The sequence below is a fragment of the Rhincodon typus genome, chromosome 22 (assembly GCF_021869965.1).
Source record: "Rhincodon typus isolate 14 chromosome 22, sRhiTyp1.1, whole genome shotgun sequence".
NCBI lineage: Eukaryota > Metazoa > Chordata > Chondrichthyes > Orectolobiformes > Rhincodontidae > Rhincodon > Rhincodon typus.
In genome coordinates, this window is record NC_063353.1 from 39,623,020 (window position 1) to 39,641,778 (window position 18,759).

The window sequence follows — 18,759 nt, forward strand, 5'->3', positions numbered from 1 at the left end:
AGCTGAACGTTTTTGTCAGGTGCTGTGTGTCAGTTTTAATTGTTATCCGGTTAACCAGTTAATCGTAGCAGTTCAGCTAGGCATTGCGGTTGTGTATCGGATTAGTGATGTGCTTCATGCACCAGCTTGTCCCCCTAAGCTTGTGTGCTCCTTGACCTTGCCCCACCCAACCAGGCTTAGCCTGAGTTTCCAAACTGATTCTGGCCTAATCTGATGTGGATTCGAGCTGGAGGTTACTGTGTTGTTCACACACCATACCTGTATATGTGGAAGCTAGCATCTTCGCCTGATTACTCAGTGACACCATTTTACAGTCATTTTCATAGCACCTCTTCTTACGATTATTTTGTGCAACTTCTAAACAGCAGTTGAATACGTTTTTTTTTCTCGTTTGTGCATCTTAAATTGTCCTAGATAATCCTCGACTGCGCGGTAGAGTTCAGGCTACTTCAGGGTCTGTTCACCAGCTACTTGGTTTGTTTTGCACTGAGCATAGTTGGTTCCCGTTGAAATCTGGGAAAGTGGTTGCAGTTTTTCATGTTTTAAAACATGAAGTTTAAGTGTTTTAGTCAGTTTTTGTTTACATGGCTTTTGTTGAAATTTGAGATACTTTTGGAGTGGCTAAATTGCACAATAAATCAAACCTTCCACCTCGAAAATGCACCAGGCAAGTAAAGACAAATCTGCTGGTGATTTGGTCATGAAGTAATTTTTAGAAACCTGCAGATTATGGAAGGAAGGCTAAGTGTTTGCCCAGTTTGACGTTCCAGCAATAGCTCTGGTTCTGTTAGAATTACAGTGACAATGGCTCAGTGGTTAGCACTGCTACCTCACATCGTCCCAGGTTTGATTCCCGCCTCGGCCAACTGTCTGTGCAGTGTTTGCATGTTCTGCAACTTCTTCGTTTGGCTGTAGCTTCACATACGCTGCAGCAGCTTCCTTTGGTCTTTTCAAGTCCGATTTATTTCTTCAGTGCAATGCGCCCCCCAGCCGTGTTGTAGGAGTCCGGACTTAGCAGACGCTGATGTTTGGGAGCTCTGGTTCTGCACTTCTTACCATCCTTGCTCAGGGCACGTATTGCTGAGCATTATTGTCCTCCTTGGACAAGTTGAACAGTTTACAGATTCTGCAAGCTGTTTGTGGCCCAAGATGGCAGGGCACAGTATTGCCTTTTGGATCAGGGATGTCCCTTTCACCTTGCCGAATAATAACTCCATTCGGGGCAGAGTCAACGTTGGTGTCAGTGTTAGATCCACGGGCAGATTTTTTGTTTGGGCTCACCAGTCCAGCTGTGCGCCGTTGTGATTGCTTTATTAGAACAAGTGAACATCAGGTGTACCTTGGCCATAGGGTATTTAGCAGGATTTAGAGGTTCTGGATGCTGCTGTATAAATGAAGGTCTTTTGATGAGGGTGGGTAAAACTGGAGACTGCCCAGGTGAAATCATCCATGAAGTCATGCTCAAGAATAAAGAACTGTTGGAAGTTAGTTTGTATTATAGGGACTGGTAAATTGAAATAACGACAGTTTAGCAGCTACAGCACTAACCATTCTTCACACCTCAGTTGCATATATTAGCTTTCCCCAGCTAAGAACAGAAGGTCCGTAAAATACCCAGCCAGTTCAGTGCCATTTGAACTGTGTAATTTGTCTCATGCTGTCCCCGCCAGAACGTGGTCTTTCGGTTTGGGTATGTTACTGAAGGCATTTCTGAAGAATGGTCTAGGCTCGAAACGTCAGCTTTCCTGTTCCTCTGATGCTGCTTGGCCTGCTGTGTTCATCCAGCTGTACACCCTGCTTTCATCAGGCTGGGTTTAGGGCCTGTCGAATTGTCACTAGTGGGGAGTGTAAACCAGAGAGGCTTGCCTTCCACTACCAACTAGTTTATTGCATGTCAGCAATAGGCACAGTTTACATGAAGCAGCTATTAAGGCCACCCGGGAGCAGGAGAGAACACATCTGTGTCCTTTGGTCACTTTGGTTTAGAATTCCACTTCCTGCACAGGGACTGCATGCCATTGTCAGATTGGGTGGAGTTTGGTGTAACATGAGCATTAACTCTTCCAGAGCCATCATCTTGTCCAGCACAGGTTCATACTTTTCTCTCAAAAACTTTGTGGAGCCTGAGTCTCTCGTTGGCATATTCTGATGCTGCCTGGCTCAGCTGCTCATTACTCTTGCTTCAAAACTTTCACCACTCAAATTTTTTATCCTTCTTCCACTTTCTAGCTTCATGGAAACATTTTGAGGACGAAAGTTTCAGAATACCATGTGTAGTCCATCTTTAGTTACATGGTTTCAGTGATTTAAGGCAGTCATTTGTACTGACAGGAATTTTAATTGTGGGTATCGTCCATTGCAGTTGATTAAAAGTGGTTTGTGTTATGCAAGGGGAGATTGACCAGGAAAATGAATATGGCAGCATTAATTTGGAGGATTAGGTTGTATTTAATTCGAGATGGATTTTGTTTTTGACTATGATTGCATCAAGCTTACCAAACTGTATTGGCATGTGCTGAGAAAGTTAGCGATTTGCATGTAAATCACCTTCTATGACTAGGGTCTTGAGAATTGTTTAGCATTTTTACGAGCAGATGAGTTTGGAGCACTAGATCGTTCAGCCCTTCAAGCCTATTCCTATCGTTCGACATGATTTGTGTTCTGATCTGTTGGCGTGTGTGTGGAGTTCAGATTCCACTTGGCAAATGATCTTCTGTTGAAATGGATGGGGAAGCAGTCATGTTGTAAAAATTTGAACATTTCATCGCGCTGGTTTGTATAAAATCCCAATTCAACAATGCATGTTTTATGTTCTGTGAGTGAGATGGGTATACTGCGCCTTTTTAATGAAGCTTTATCGTGCAGTTCTCCAAGTTTGAACGCGTGTGGGGGTTTTTGTTTTGGTCCAGAAAACTTTGGATGTTTTATTTGTGGTGCGTGCACCTTTTCTTTTCAGATGCTGTTATATTGTTGACTCAATGAGCCTGCCTTGAGATGCGCACAAGGCAGCAGTTGTATAATTTTTACCAAGTGGGATATGGCAAAGCAGCAGTCAAATGTTAAGAACAAGATAATTCAGCAGCTGTTAACAGGTTTTCATTTTATACTGCAGCGTCAAGGATAAAGGTGGGAGTGTGTTGAATAATGAAAAAGATAAACAGAGTAAATTTTTTTAAAAAACCAGCAGTCAGTGAACCTCGCAAGAAACAGCGGATCTGAAGTATGAGTTTGGCATCAAATAGAGCTGTTTGTTTCAACTTCTGTATCTGGGTCACTAGAAAACTATTAGACCACAGCTGTCACAAGTTAACAGGTTTGTTATGCAAGACGTATCAAGGTAATGTCGATTACACAGCAAAATAACAGACCATTCAGCCCAGTCAATTCATGCTGATACTTTAACCTCCTCTTCCAGTCCTATTTTGACAAAGCTCTGCACTAACAGTGGATCGCTGAGTTCCTCTCCCACAGACTCTGGCAGCTGTTTGTTCCATCATGGATTCTCCAATGTCGTAGTTCCCTCGGGTGTTAAGTGTCAACATATGCACTCATAAAGGCCGCACTGTCTTAGCAGATGACCACTGTTCTGAGAGACTTGCAATCCCCTGGTTTGTCCTCACTTGGGTATCCCGTAAACTCAGTGTTTACATGATACGGGTAGTCATCAACAACTTGCAAATCACATCCCATTTTAATTTCAAAGATCTGACATGCCAACATTTGCTCATATTTCCAAATGGCCATTTTATGTTCTGCTGTACTATGTTCTGACTTGCACACTGGTAACTTGCCTGTGTGTTTGAGTGGAACCCAGGGATTTCTTGCAGTGGACAGAATACAGCTCTTTAGCTCTCTGAGTCTTGCTCAGCTCTTGTGTTCTGCTCATGTCAGAGTCACATTATCATTTATGTAACGAGTGTACAATTCATTTCATTTTCCCATTTTGCTACAGAGCCTGTTCTTGTCATCCTCCACTAAACCCTTCCCCAACTCCACTCCACCATCCCCTTTCCCTCTTATCCACACCATTGTATCCTCACTACTTATGGGAGTGAGTGAGTTGACCACTCTCCAATTGAAGACCTATCTTTTCAATTCTCTTTTATTTTGTAGGTGACTGTCTTCATTGACCTCTGGTTTCATGTGCTCTCACTCAGAAATGGAAACATTCTTGTTGATTTTCTAATAAATTTCAAAATTGCTGTTCCACCTCCGATTTGACATTGTTAGAGGAGCATCACAACCTGCTCACCCTTGGCTGTAACCTCACATTTTCTGGCGCTGTCCTTTCTAAATCTGTTTAATGCGCCTTCTCCAGTACCCCTCGTCTCTGTATAAACGTGGTGACCAGAAAGTAAACAAAACTCCAAGTGTAGTCTGACTGTGTCTCAGTAGGAGCATTTAGTGCACATTTTCTACTTTACCAAATCTCTCCTTTTTTGAAGAATAAAACGTGGTGTTTGGTTTGTTGGTTTTTTTTCTGGCTTTGTTAACTTGTGCTACAACTTTGAGTGATTTTGTGTACTTGCATTCCCAGATCGCTACCCTACTTTTGAATTCATACTTGGCAGCTATGCGGACCTATTGTGTTTATTCTTCTTAGCATAAATTTCAACTCCGTTAAGTGAGACAATCCCAAATCTATATCCATTGTCCTAATTTACTAACAAGATCTTTGATGCTTTGTATTGATTGTCCTCCCAAGCTTCATGTCACTGACCATCATGTTGATGGCATTTTTAATTTCAGAGCTGAAATTATAATTAACTTGTGAAAGGGACATAGATTTGTCTTGGTGATCTTCAGTTAGCTTTGAAAACAAAACCCAAACGTGGTAACTTCAAAATATTCCCTTGCTTAGAACCCAAATCAGTGTCACTACAAATATAACAGTGTGGAGCTGGAGGAACACAGCAGGCCAGGCAGCATCAGAGGAGCAGGAAGGCTGACGTTTAGGGTCAGGACTCTTCAGAAACCTTTTTGAGACTTTTCTGAAGAAGGGTCCCGACCTGAAGCGTCAGCCTTCCTGCTCCTCGAATGCTGCCTGGCCTGCTGTGTTCCTCCAGCTCCATACTGTGTTATCTCTGACTCTAGCATCGGTAGTTCTTAGTGTCTCAGAGTCATTACGAAGTCTGGTAGGTGGCAAATGGTGTGTGGTTATCATGCTGTTTGGTTGAAGCTGCAACTGCTTTGGTGTTAGAGTGCAAACCAGGAGCAGGACTTCAGACAAGTACACCGTAGGAGGGTCAGACTATGACCTAACTGCTGTAGGATCCACGATGCTGTGATTTTAGCTCTAACCAAAACTGCCAAAGGGATCACCAGGTTACCTGTTTCCTGGTGATCTTTCAGTTCCTCTCTTGTAATTGACTGACCATTTTGTGTTTGTATTGAGTGTTCTCTTTGAAGATTGTGCAAGAGTTTATAAATTCCACAGCCCTTGGAGCCATTCACTTGCCTCCTGCACTACTTGTTTCTGTACGGTGTGACGCAGTGTTTAAAATGTAGCCAGTGCAGTTGACCGTGGGATGTGTTGACAGCTTGTGTTGCTATGTGCTGTCCTGCTCCAACCCTCCATTTCCCTGGTGTCTCGCTGCAGGAGACGCTTGGCATTAGAAGAGCTAGGAGGCCATGTTGGAGCGATACAGAACTGTTTGGTTTGGCCACAGCTAAGTGCAGTGTGCAGTTCTAGTCTCCACGCTGCAGGAAGGATGTGATTACACTGGAGGGGAGGCAGCCTGGAATCGAGCATCTCCGCTCTGAGGAAAGGCTTGATTAACGCAAGGTGTTCTCTTTTTAGAGCAGAGGAGGTTGAGGGAGACCTGGTACAAGTTTATAAGATGGAAGGGCATGGACATGGTGAATAGAGACCAGCTGTTGTCCTTAGTTGATGGGTCAGTAACAAGGGGGCATAATTTTACAGTGCAAGGCAGAAGGTTGAGAGGTGATTTGAGGAAAACCTTATTCACTGAGAAAGTGGCGGGGTTCTGGAATGCACTAAATGGGAGGTCATTCAGCTGAAAAATCTTTGCAACTTTTTAACAAGGACTTGGATGAGCTTATGAAGTATTGTAACATTCAAGGCTGTGGGACGAGTGTGGAGATGTGGGACTAGTGTAGGTGGTAGCATACATTTTGGCAGTTGAGACTCGATTGGCTGAAGGGCCTTTTCTGTCTGTATGATTCCATGATCCCTCTGCAATGTGATAACAGAATCTTTGACCGACTGATGATGTTGTATTGTTCTGGCAATGACAACCAGCACGAGGCAGCTCCCTTTTGACAACTAGTTGAGAGCAACACTTTTTTTTGAGTATCTAGAACCTGTGATAAGGTGTCCCAGGAGGAGAAAAAACATAGCAGGAACAGTGCCTTGTTAATAAATGATGCATCATGAAGCTTGTATACCAGATGAACCTTTATTAAGAGAACAGGGTGTACATTGGTATGTGTGCAGACCATTTCCTGTGGTTTCTGTGTAATTTTGATTTGTAGACTGAAATTCAAGAATTTTGTAAAACCAAGGATTGCTGCAGGCTTTGAAAGCAAGTAACCTGATAATCATTATAAGCATTGTTTACACAGCTGCAGGTGCCAGCAGTGGAAGTGTAGTTTGCAGATGAGCTGGAGCTGAGTTGGAGAAAAATGACTGAGTGGTAGTGTTCTCATGAGCACCACAATCATGCAGATCAACTTGGCAACCTGCTTCCCGGTCTTCTCCTTTGCCCATAACACACCAGTGAAAAGAACGTGGGTATGGTGTACATTTTATAAGGGAATTTGCGTTTTAATTATTGGAGTTGTATCCTAAAATTTTCATAAGCATTTGCCTGTAGCTAGAGTCTAATTTCTGGTAGTAAACAGTGATCCTTGTTAAGAACAGAAACATGGTCTGTCATTGAGTCATATGGTGTAGAAACAGGCCCTTTGGCCTACCATGTCAAACAGGACCAATAAACATCAAACTGCACCAATGTGGAATGTGCTGCCTGAGAGGCTGTTCGATGTGGAGAGTGCCACAACATTTAAGAAGCATCTCAATGATTACTTAAAATTCCAGGGTGTGGTTGGCTATGGACCAAGTGCCGGTAAATGGAATTAGTGTCGTTTGCTGTTTGTTGATCAGCATGGATGTGGTGGGCCAAAGGGCTCGGGCTCTGACTCTGACTCTCCAGCAGATGCTGGTGTACAATTGACTTGCTTTGGTGACCTAAATACTATTTTCACCCAGGACATATCGCTTAATTCCAGTGCTCCTTATCTTCACCTGAGATCTCAAATCAGGAATTAAGCAACCAAGTTAGTGGGTAGCAGTTGCTAATGGATATATTCTGCCTCCTGCCTTTGCTTTCTTCTTTAAGGTGCTATGACGGATTTCCACCTGAAAACTCCAGCGAGTACCATTTGACTTCTGGACTTGGCTTTCACGTTTTTCAGCTCGTTTTGATGACTTTTGTCTTTTTGGGTATTTGCATGCAATGTGCTTCTTCAGAAATTGAAGACCAAGGGAAGTTCCCTTATTCAAGTCATACCAATGCCACCTGCAAACCTGGAGATAATTGCCTGATTTTCCTGCAGAATTCCTGCTTTCTCTCAATCCCTTTTAAAGAAGACAAGTAGCCAAGTTGCAAACTATATGCGTGGGTCAGCAGGTTACACCCTTCACTGCTAAATACTACCTCGCCCTCCTCCATCTCACCCTGACCATCGCCGCCCCCCCCCCCCCCGCCTCAATGGAAATGGATTGTTTATTTAGCAACAAGGGGAAAATCTCTTGGTTGTTGTAGATGCCTTGAGCTGCCTGCCAAGGTGACCTTCGGTTCAGGTCTGGGCTTGCAGTGGATCAACCTAGCGAAGGCTAAGTACCGATTGTGTAAACATGCAGTATTGCAGGCTTCAGCATGGATCCCAGTCCTGTTTCTTTCTTATATTTGTGAGCTAGTGTCTTTGGATGCAGCCTTTAGTTTATGCAGTTCTGATGTAATATGTTTCTTCAATGTGAATTGGCTGCGACGCGATTTGAAGAATAGGAGAATGCTATTTGTAAAACATGAACTTATCCTACCTGTGGCTATAATATGATCTTGTCCCCCCATCACTTTACCTGTCGCGGTGCTTGTGTGATTTTTCTATCGCGCCAGAATGCAACTATCATGTTGCATCAGAGCTGACTGTGTATTGTACTTACTCGCTGAAGAGGGTTAGTCTTATGAATATTTCATTGTTTTACAATGACATTCCATGGTGACTCTGGGAATCACATGACCTTGTGCAATGGCGCATCACATTGGATCTGGATTGGACCTGGCAAATAATTTCTGTCTTGGCCCCCTGTTTAATTGATGGGTTCTGCCTGTGTTGAGAAGTGGATCTGCTATAAGGGTTAGTTGTCTTTTGAGCTCCTATCGATTCTAAGTGTTGTTCTCAAATAATGACATTCTAAAGATTAAAGGGCCGAATTGTGAACCACTTCCAGTTTGAAGTGTGCAGTTTGTATGACAGGTTGACTGTCCTGCTAGTATCAAGTGCAAGTTGGAGGATGTAGAATTTAAAAAATGGTTCGTCTGGAATATACAAGACAGAAACAGGCCAGTGGGCCAAGCCTGTCTATATGACTAAACACTTAGACAGTCCCTTTGGATTGAGGATGACTTGCATTTACTCTGGTTCACTGAGCTCAGACATGACTGCTAAGTCCAAGGCACAATCTGCCGATTGTCCCAACTACTGTGGGAGGGCAGATGGTACAAACCTCCAGCCTGTGGTTTTTCTATTCTTATTGTATTGCATTGCATTGCTCTTTCAGGATTTTAACTCTGCATTTAGACTCAAGCAGCGGTGTTAACAGTTTTGTATTCTGCCCTTGTCACCTTGTTCATTGTACTGGATATCAGCCACAGGTATGGCTTATTAACTGGGGAGAGAACAGAAAGATTTTGCAAACTGGGCATCTTTTGTGCATTTTCTCTATGGTTTTAGTTTTAACGTGCAGTAGGGTTAGCTCACGAAGTTTAGCCTCGTGTTGCCGTTACCTGCGCAAATGAAGTGGTTCTCTGACCCGTTTTTCTGTCTGCAAAGTGTGCTGCTCACTTATCAGAGCAGTTTCTCTTGATCTAGTCAGTGTGCCCTTCAGTGCCGGCCTGGGTATCGTTACTTGCCGAGTTTGTGGGGAGAGGCATTCTGTAAATCTCCTCTAGGTGGAGCACTAGAGCTTTATCCACTGTTGCTCACGTTGCTCAGTCAGTCTTAAATTCTTGAGATTATCCATTATTAAATGCCTTTTTATAGAATGATTTGCATTTCATGGCTTCAAAGTTGGGCGTCTTTTTAAAGGAAGCGCTTTTTTTTTTCTGTAACAGTTTTTGAAAAATTACGTACTGAAAGTGCTAGGGTGTTTTTGTTGGCTTCAGCTTTTTTCATTGCATATTAAGAAAAGATGTTGACCTTTTTTTTTAATATCGTTCACTTCATTTTTTCTGCCACCCCCAACCCCAGCATTTTAAATACTGGAAAGGAAGCGCAATTGGAACAAAACCAGAAATCGCTGGAAAACCTCAGCAGGTCTGGTAATAGTTGTTTAGAGAAAGCAGAGTTCATGTTTCGGGTCCTGTGACCCTTCTTCTGAACTGATGTATTGGAACATTAATCTCAGTTGGCCTTAGGTTTGTGGCCGGGTTTTGAATTCTCTGTGAAATGGGGTTTGGCCAAAGATGGGCAGGTGGACGGTGTGGACCGGCTTCTTTTGGGGGGAAGGGGGGTTTGCGCAGGGAGGAGTGCTGAAACAGGGATAGAAAAAGGGGGATCCCCATTGTGTTGGAACAAGTCAAGTCTTGTATAAAAGGATACGCAAGGTAGATAGTCTATAAAACGTGACTAGTTTTGGTTTACTTCCTCGATGAGATGTTCAGAACAGACATTAAAACAAAACAAACATTGTATGCAAGGTCAAAGCGGCTCTGTTTTCTTTTCTTGAACTGAATTTGCTGTTGCTTGTTTCACCTCCAAACAAAGCTGTTTGGCCATTTAGTTACGTGGAACGAGGGTTGAGTGTTTCTCTTCAGTGTGTACGTCATGATATTCTGTAAGCAGTTTCGTCACACTGGTCCCAATATTCCACTGGCTAGATTGAGGCTGGAGGTGTACATCAGGATGCTGAAGAATCCCTGATGTAGCCAACCCCTCCGTGGGAATTGCTTGGGCCAAATGTGAACTTTAGGCACTTCTCCTTCCCCTATCTGGACCTGTTCGAGGGAGGGGAAAAAAACCTGTGGAAACTGAAGAATTTAGTAACATATCAGAAAGCAAAGTTTATTACCAGGAAAAATTAGACTATTAAAATCCTAATCTAACTCCTAGGCAGCTATTAAACTGGTGAAGGTAGGGGTGCATGGCATAGTCTCTTGACTGTCTCTCTGTCTTTTGTGAAGAAGTGTGAAGTTGTGAAGTGGAGGCATCGTATTTTAAACCAATCCTTGAGTAGAATGTAACACTTCTGTAAAGTGAAACATGATTTGGAGTTTCTGAAAGTTCACATTCTCATGTTCTGTGTGGACATGTTACATGCCCTCACCAGTTCTAGGACATCCAGGAATGCAGAGTTTGAGCTATAAAAACAGGCTTGACTTGGTGGGACTTTGCTCACCTGGAGTGTGGGAGGCTGACAGATGACCTTCGTTAGGTTTATGAAATCATGTGGGGAATCAATAAGGTGAATAGCCGAGGGTCTTTTCCCTGGGGTGGGGGAGTTCAAAGCGAGCAAGCGTTTTTCAGGTGAGAAGAGAGCAATTTTAAAAAGGATATGAGGGGCAACTTCTTTTTTTCCAAAATGGTTTATGTGTAGAATATACTGCCAGAGGAAGTGGTGCATGTGGGTACAGATAGAACGTTTAAAAGGCATTTGGATAAGTACATGAGTAGGAAAGGTTTGGATGGATATAGGCCAGGAGTAGGCAGGTGGGACTAGTTTAGTTTGGGAACATGGTCAGCATGGGCTAGTTGAACCAAAGAGTCATATGGCATGGAGACAGACTCTATGACCCTATCCTCGGCTTGTTTGAAGGAAGCTAACGCAAAGTTTTTAGTTCCTTATTCTCCGAACATGTTCAGAACCACTTTTGTTTTCTTCCCCCTTCACTAACCTATTGCTTTGCCTTGTAGGTCTGAGGTCTCAGTGCAGCTTCGCTGGATGTAGGTGAGAGAATCTTCACAGGCGGTTGAGGTAGGTGCAATTTGTTGCTTAACTTGTGGAGCTTAGAAATAGAAAATGGGCCAGTTATAGTTCAGAATGCAACTTCAAACTTGTGTTATGATTTGTGTGGGATGTGTTATTTTCAACTTAAATACAAGAAGTTGTTAATACAAGTGTTTGCATTTCTGCCTGATGACACTTTTTTTTGGTTCAAGTAGGTCAGACTGTGGTTTGGGGGAAAATATGTCTTTCTTGCCCTCCGCTCTGTCTTTCTTTCTTCCCTCCCGTCCGTGTCTCTCTTGCATTGTTGCGATGATCATCTGCCGAATTCCAGCTTTTTTTCTCTCAGATAGACATTTGGGATGCTTAAGTCACGTTTTCAGCTACATGAATGGGCTTCACCTGGGAAATGAAGTAGGTCAGAGGGATGGCTTTGCTTTTGATGGTCATAGAGCGAAGGTTGACCCAAATCGGATATGGTATAAGGTAATCTTGGAGGGTGCAAAATAAGTTGCAAGCATTTAAACATAATGCAAATGTAAATAGCAGCTTGCTAAAGGGGAGGTCGGGCCTGGAAAGAGACAGAGGTGCAGAGGCAGAGGTCATGGCAAAAAAACATGAACAATCTTCTGTCTTCCATCTTCACAAAGAAGATGATGGAAGTGTTACACTAAACAGGAGCAGAAGTAATGGATGGGCTAAACACAGAGAAGACCCGCTCAAGGCGAAGATTGTTGGAAGCCACTAAGTCACGAGTTCCAGATGGAGTGTGTTGTCGGTGGCTAAAATAAGCGAAGGGAGAAGTAGGGATGTTGTCCACTCTTTCATACTTCACTGGATATAGGATTATTGCTGATGGATCCAGCTTTTTAATTTTGTGCCATTGTTCAAGCTAATAGAAAGTGCTACACCAGAGAGCTGGAGGCCATTCAGCCATGCGTTGCCAATAGGAACAGAAATCACTGGAAAGATTCAGCGCATCAACCGTTGGCTGTGGAGTGAGGAAACAATTAACTATTCAAGTCATGATCTTTCATGGGCACCGGGGAATATTTAGAGTTGGAGTTGGTCTTGAAGATGTTGAGACACAGTGGAAGGGCTGCACAGGGTCAAGCAAAAAGGAAGGTCTTGTTGTTGGGTATCAGACCAGAGTGATCCTATGGGGATAAAGTCGTGACGGTACAAGGAGAATGCAGATGGTTGTGGTCATAATGAGCAAACATGGGTTTTGGAGGCAATGTAAATGGAGAAGCAGAATCCTGGCCAGCTGTTGCTAGAACTGAATGGAAACATTGGTTATGATCTGCAAGCTTCATTCTCCATGGTGACAAGTATAGTGGAAACCTTTTGTTTTTATTAAGGCCAAAACCAACATCTTCTTTTGGAAAGATGTGGGTTCATAAAGGATGGCCAGTGAAGATTCTTTTTTCACGAAGAAATCTATGTTCCTTACAAACTTAATCAGATTCTTTTGAAGTAACCGAGATGACTCTAAAGTTTGCAGATAATGGAAACAAGGACAAAAGTTTCGGACTTGATGACAAAAACAGAATCATCACTGGCACTTGATGCTTAGAGATGTGACATGAAACCGAAAGGAAGGTCACATATGAAAAGAGTATGCTGTGAAGGGCACAACTTTGAAAAGCAGCGTTGAGCCAAGTTAGTGTTTGGAGCATATGGGGGTTCTGTGTGTGGGCATACACCATTACCAGGACAAGTTTATTAGTGGCTTACAAGTGTGACTTACTTGGACTTCTGATGGCAAAGTTGAATTTAAAAGCAAATCCATCATTAGAACTTCAAAAACTTCTTAAGCCTCAATAGAGTATTGTGCATATTTTCTCTCGCCACACTTGAAAAGTTGTCAAAACCTTTTGGCTGCAGAGGAGATAGAACAGGATGTTAGCAGAAATGCAAGGTTGAAAGATGTTATGTTGTCTGTAGAGCAGAGCATGTTAGGACATGACTTAATGGATTATTTGATGATGAGAGGTTGTGGTAGTGCAGCAGGAGAAGCCTGATTCTGATGAAGGCCATCAATTCAACATGACTGGGGAGAGTGCTGATGGAGACATATGCTTAAATACTTGGTAAAGTGAGTTGGGAAATAGCATGATGAGTTTGGGGCTCTGGGTTACAGTGTTGGGTGGAGGGGAGCGCTGGAAAGGAGGAGTGTGGCATGAGTGCTCTTTCGAAGTACCGGGGCAGACACTTTGGACCAAGAAGAGTCTTGAGCTGGGAGTTCCTTTGGATTTAGGCTGGATAATGCAAGGAACATGATCTGGCATGATTCACGCTGAAGGTCATGTCTGTGGCCTCTGTTTCTACTCTGGACTACTAATCCGGAGATCATGGTGGAATTTGAACTCAAATGAAAAAAACTCTGGAAATAAGAGTCTAATGATGGCCATGAACCTATTGCCAATTGTCAGAAAAACCCATCTGGTTCACAATGTCCTTTATGGAAGGAAACTGCCTTCCTGGCCTGGCCTACATCTGACTCCAGACCCACAGCCATGTGGTTGATTCTCAATTGCCCTCTGGGCAACTATGGATGGACCATAATTACTGGCCTGGTCAGTGACGTCCACATCCTGTTAACGAATTTTAAACAAAAAATGCTCTACAGTTTGTGGATATGGCAGAGGGCTTGAGATTAGTGAAGATATAATTGCAACATGGAACTGCGCCAAGAGGAGGAGGAATTCCTCTTCCGAGTTTTCAAGGATAATGGATATTCAAAGATCTGGGTCAGGAGATGCCTACAGGAACAGCATCAGAAAGATTCTGCATGCCCCGACACACTCATCACACTACCCTTACATCAGGAACACGTCAGAACTCACCACAAGACTTTTACAACCGCTGGGCATCAGAGTAGCACACAAACCCACATCAACACTACGACAAGTGCTCGCCCGAACTAAAGACCCACTCCCCGCCATGGACAGGACCAGTGTCATCTACAAGATCCCCTGCAGATACTGCGAGAAACACTACATCGGACAAACAGGAAGGAAACTAACAACAAGGGTACACGAACACCAACTGGCTACAAAAAGACACGACCGATACTCACTCATCTCAATCCACGTGGACAAGGAGAACCACGACTTCGACTGGGACAACACGAAGATCCTGGGACAGGCTAGGCAGAGACAAGCATGAGAATTCCTGGAAGCATGGCACTCCAGGAGGCATGCTATTAATAAACACATTGAACTCGACCCTGTATACATTCCACTACGGAGGAAACCCGGAAGTGAGGCAATCCATCGCAACGGACCCCAGAGTTTAAAAACCAGGCAGGAAAACACACCGACGCTTCTTCAGAGGCTGCACTGAGGATGTTACCAAGCACGGTAACGAAACGTCTGCGGAACAACAAACCAACTCGGCGAGCCAAACAACCTCAACAGCCACAACCTGAGCTACAGATCTACTCCAAAACCTTAAATATTATTGACTGTTTAATATGTGGAATGGAACTAATCTTGCTGCCTTTGGTAAAATAAGGTCAATAACATTTAGAATAAATATTTAGACTGAGCATCCTTTTTTTTTTAAAAGGGCTGATTACTCTTAATTCTTCTCAGAAGGTGAAAGACATGGACTGGATTTGCTGAAGATTCTGTCAGATTGCCATTCCACCCTTTTTTCCTTTATTATGAAAGGAGAGCACCCTGGATTTTGGACAGGAGTTTCTGATCACAGCTCCTTCAGAAATTTAGAGCTGTTGTTCCGTTCTGATGGTTCTCTAACAGCCCAGAACAGTTGGCGGAAGGTCAAGTGCAGCCCCACTTCACAGGCATTACCAGCCATATTCTACAAGCAGCTGCTGGTGGTCGCTAAGGACATGAGGCAAGCGGGGAAGGTTGAGAGTGAGACAGGGTGGAGCATCAGGTTCACTTGTGCTGGAGGGTGCGAATGGGACTAAATATCCTCGTGTGTATCATGCTGTAGAGGTCACAGTTGAAGAACTACTCGCTTATCACAAAACAGGAAACCAAAGGCCTCAATGCTGGACTCGATCACAGGCAAAAAGAATTGGAACTAGAGAATCTCAACCACTCTGCAGAACAAAGGAGCATTAAACCCATTGTTCAATGACCAACTTCTACATTGACAGTCGCTGCATTGAATCTGCTCTTTCGTAAGAATACAAATCGGATCCATACATCTTAGTAGTTTAAATAATTATCATTTCTGTCTTCTGTCTTATTTCTAAACAAGTGTGTGTGTGTTGCATTACTAGTTCTATTCTGCAGTAATTAATGAATCTCACAGGCAAGGCTGGATAAATCTGCTCCTTTTGAAAAGATAAGGTCATTTGGCATCTTGGAGGAAGGTATCCAGGAGGGGCAAAAAAAATCCATGTTTAAGTTTGCCTTGTTGCAACCAAACAGGGAGGCAGAGTGGCAGGGGTGGGGGGGGACAATAAAGAAGAGGAGCCAGTTTGTTCATTGTTCACTTGAGACCTTCAATATTTGGGAATACCGGTCTGGGGATGCTCCCCCTGTCGGAGGGTGGTTTAACAAGTCTGTGTGGGTGATGCTCACTGCTTAGAGTATTTTTTTTTCCCCAAGAAGAAAAGGCTGGCATAATGTCACAAAGAATAATTCACCCATTCACATTTATTGCAAAGCTCGTGTCTTCATTTGCTCACTCCAATCAAATCATTCGTGTCACCAGAGATGGTTGACACTGACACATGCCTGCGTGTCGCTAATTAAGTTGGGGCATCTTTGCCTTTTCTTTTACTTTCTGTTCCAACAATCAGCAGAAGAATAAGGAAGGACCTTTTTTTGTTTGAGTTGCCTGAGAGTAAAGAACATCAGCTTTTTTTTTTAAAACAAAAAAGAGCTGGGAAGCAATTTTTAGAAGGAAAGAAAATAGGCTTTTTTGTTTCAAAATTGGTGTAGTTTTTTTGGCCAACTAGTCATCAAAATGGGAGCAAATAACAGTCAGGAATGGAAGAAAAGCTGGAAATCAGATGATGCTAGAACTGCACAGCTGGTCTTTGGTTTTATCAAAAGCTGTAAGATTGATCCCTTGTGAATCATAAACCTTTCAACACTTTGCTTCTGTAAGATGCCTAACTTATCTTGCAGCTGTGAGCCAGTCTCTTGTTTCAGGAATTTCCATTTGGCTAGTAACAGAAAGGACCTACTTAGGATTTATTGCAGTTGAAGTTTTAACGTGAACTGTCATTGCTTTTTTGACCTCGACTTTTTCTGCAGAAGTGCAAGTAAGATTTGATACAGAGCCAGAGTGGATCTCAGGTTCATAAATGCACGTGCAATGATTGAAGATGGGCTGATGATTCACATGAGGGGCCTAGGTTTTCAGGAAGACTGGGAGAATGCTCACTGGTCTCTGACTGACACCATTACGACCAAGAAGGAATTTTTCCAACCACACAAACCTGGTGTCCAGAAAGAAAGGGCTGGCGTAATGTAGTGAAGAATAATTTGCCCCTTCACATGTATTGCGAAGCTTGTGTCTTACTGAGCAAGTATAAGTAATGGGAAGGTTAAGTGACTCATTGTTCAGAGAAATACTTTTGTCTGTGAATTAGGCAACGAAAGTTCGTGATGAATAAAAGGCATGATAATGCTCAGGTATATTCTCACGGTTGGCACAGTGAAGAAACCAGATCGAGGTGCACTCTGCTTTGCATCCTCTGGTTGGTGCTTTGCTTTTCTGAAGGCTGTCTTTTATTTATTTGTGTTTTTGATGGTGGATGAAATGGGGAAAGAACTGTCCTAAAAACCAAGGGTTATGGAAAGCGTTCCTGCACTTGGTAAAGCATGTTACCTGTCACTTATGAAGCACTGTTTACATGCTGTTGCCTCAAGTAATGAGGGAGATTACTAAAGACGAGCAGGAGCTGAGGGTTATATATGAATGGAGGTTTGGTCAGCAACAAGGAGCTGATGGGACTCTGCACTTGGGTCCAAATATCAATGATCAAGGCCTCCTGCTTGCTGCCGACAAGATAATTTGCTCCCAGGCAACTGAGTAGCTTGTGGGTGTGAGTGTTCATTCAGAAGTCATCTGATCACAGAACGGAATGTACTGTTCTTTCTCACTGCAGGAGGAAGAAACCTCCTCCAAGCCTGAAGGCTGTGTTTGTTTTCCCTCGTCAGTTGCTGTATGCAGTAGCTTTTAAGCAATAAGTGATGACTTTAGAAGTTTGAACCGGTCATCTTGTGGCTGCTGTGGGGAAGTGAAAGTACCCAGAGAAAGAAGATGAAGGAGCAGCAGGTCCAGACCATCTGAAAGGATGACCTCAAGAACCCACTGGACAGGGACCACTGAACTAACTTAATAGTTTTACCCCATGTCCTCACATTGACATTTTGCCTGTGTTGTGTGGATGTTTAGAAGATGAGAGTTTTAATAAGGAGAATGATATGTCAGTGGTTCCTAATGGTTTATCTGCAGCAAGAATCTCTTGGTAGTAAAGAGTCATTCCTGTTCATTACAGACACCTGGTCCATGCTTTCTGTCAACCTGGGTCTAAATGACAGATACGTTGGGAAAATTAGTGAAATCTTTAACTTTTTTGTATGACCTCCGAGATAGTGGGGCTTGGTTTTCAACATGTTACCCCAATGAAGTGTAACACTTCGTAAAAGCGAAGTGTAACCATTGTGAACCACATGCAAGTACACATGACCTGCTGTCCTAACTGTCTCCTTGTTATGGTTCAGAGGTCAGTAATGCTCCTGTTAGGTACCTTGGGATGTTTCATTGTGTTAAAGATACGTATCATTGTAAGTTATCAATCTCTCTCTGTAACAGACTCAAAAACAGAAGTTACTGGAAAAGCTCAGCAGGTCTGGCAGCATCTGTGAAGGAGAAAACAGAGTTAACGTTTCGGGTCTGTCTGGTGTGTGGGGTGGGGAGCTCGGATATGGGACAGTTTAAGCCCTGAAATTATTGAATTCGATTTATTGAGTCCAGAGGGCTGCAGGATCCCCCAAGAGGAGTATGAGGTGTAGTTCTTCCGGCTTGCATTGAGCTTCATTGGAACACTGCAGCAAGCCAGAGACATTGGTCAGGGAACAGGGTGGTGCAATGACGTGGCAGGCAACTGAAAACTTGGCCTATTTTGCGAGTGGAACGTTCTATGAAGCGGTCACCCAGGCTATGCTTTGTTTCCCCAATGTAGAGGAGACCACGTTGTGAGCAGTAAACCTTAATGGTTTTTCTGTCTGTCTTATTGACCTGCCATATTGTAGTTAGATTTATTCACTGCGTTCATGTACATTTTTTTTTTGGCCTTTTGCTGTTGAGCCAAGCCTCCAGGTTGACAAATTGTCACTTAAATGCTTGGGCAAAATGTTGGCTATCATGAAGGTTTCACGTTCTGATTTTGGATAATTTTCTTCCCCGATGGAGTAACTTCATCCCTGAGCCCTAAAGCGCTCTAGATCCATCCATGTCCAATTCGGACCATGCATGCGTGAAATTAACATACGAAATACCACGTAGGCGATGAGTTTTAATTATTAAAGAGCAGTTTCAGTTGCTTCTAATTTAACACTGTTTTACAAAGGGTC